The sequence below is a fragment of the Cyprinodon variegatus genome, unplaced genomic scaffold, assembly GCF_000732505.1.
Source record: "Cyprinodon variegatus isolate N-32 unplaced genomic scaffold, C_variegatus-1.0 Scaffold1957, whole genome shotgun sequence".
Lineage (NCBI taxonomy): Eukaryota > Metazoa > Chordata > Actinopteri > Cyprinodontiformes > Cyprinodontidae > Cyprinodon > Cyprinodon variegatus.
In genome coordinates this window covers 13,791-15,721 of record NW_015152410.1, presented here as the reverse complement: position 1 = coordinate 15,721, position 1,931 = coordinate 13,791, and positions in this window count along the sequence as shown.

Here is a 1,931-nt window from a genome sequence, read left to right as displayed (position 1 = left end):
AACGCGGTCTGCCAATGCGCTCTGTTATCTCAGAACCATGTCAGAATCTTCTGATGAACTAGTACCATGTTAGCGCGGTGTGTTTGCATCTGACACAGTCCAATGTGATAGATTAATTGGTTAGAATCTATGCGCACTCCAGATGTTAATGGAGCGTAGTTGGCTGTGTTGATGCCTGAGGGAAAATATCCCTAAAGCAAAAAAACTGTTCGCAAAACTCAACCAGACATATCTAACAAATGAATTACGGCTTTTTTCAGATTAGAACAGTGTGGCAAATTACTTATATCAACAAAAAAAGTGTTTACAACAGAAAATCCCACCCAAATAACAGCATCATTCACAAGCCCATATCTACTTGTGAAACAAATTACTGGCATACAGCTATAGCAGTAATGTTACGTGAAATTGGAACTGTTCCAAGTGTACAGGAAAAAAAATAAAAAAATCAGACTGCATTGAGTTTATGGTGTCAAATCCAGCCCCCATGTGACATTGTGACACCTTTCACTGTTATTCTCTTGTCTTTACATAATTTCTTTGTGTTGTTCTGAATAGTGTGTTGATATATTGATTTAATAAAAACAAAGAATGTGTTTCACTCTTCTTTAGCATATTAAAAAAATATGCAGTCTGTTCAATGTCACTGCGAGAACTAAATATAATATTCAGGTATTCGATCTGATGAGAAACACCGTAGCAGTAAGTCATTAAAGCAGGGGGTAAGTGATTAAAATGTGAAACGCACCTACACTGTGTGCAGAATTATTAGTCAAATGAGTATTTTAACCACATCATCCTTTTCATACATGTCGTACTCCAAGCTGTATAGGCTTGATAGCCATCTTCCAATTAAGTAAACCAGAGCTGCGTCTCAATACTTCGGAGGACCCAGCCTACCTAGCCTCCGGAGGATCCTCAGCCATTGTTAAATGGGACGGTCTAGCCTTTGGAGCACTTCCTGGTTATGACACGACGTCATCACGTCTACACAAAGCCTGGGAAAAACAGCGCCATTAAAAATTTAGAAATTAGAAATTTAACAGAAGAATCAACCGAAATACCGAAATGGACATTTTTATTTTATTTTATTTACTTGCTGTTGGAGGAGGAGAGTCGGATTCAGCGGCAGCAAAACCAGCATCAGATTTTTTTGAGACTGGCAGAGTGCAGTGGAGAGGTAACATTTACCTGCTATTATTTTCCCCCACTGGGGTCTGCTAATGATCATAATATACCAGTTATTAATCAAACGCTTGTCAGCAGATTGACGAATATTAAATATTAAATTTTAGATTTATTTTTAAGACTTGGTATAAGCTTATGTTTATAACTTTAGTAATATGAATTGAATAGTTAAATGTGTACAAACCCTGTAAATAACTGACTTAAATCACTACTTTCACTATCACTAATGTGTTGAGAAGCCAAACTGTAATTTTGAGAAATAAATCATTATTTGTCTAAATTGTTATCCACTTACTGCCTGATTTTATTTGCATTTATATAACAAAAAAATAATACAGGAAAAATAAATATAAAAAAGGGAAAAAAAAGCTTAATAGTGGATCTAGATGAAGTAAAATAAGTAAAGACTAGAATTGTTTGGTCACAAATTAGGAACACTGGGCGTTAAGGGGTTAACATTCACTAGAATTATCAGCTAAAATGAAATGGCTTTCATCTCTCTATCCAGAGAAGGCCAATGTACTGCCGCATCAATCTTAATGTTCCTGTTCTCCAAATATTCTTCAATAATCATGACACACGACCAGATTTTCGGCTGAGCAGTCTCTGGCTTTGCTGCTGGAGCTTCTCTGCCAGGAAAGAAGACACGAATGGGGGGCCACAATAGAGACCTTGGTCTAACTCCTATTGCAGTCGAAATTGTGTGTGTATGTGTGTATATATATATATATATATATATATAT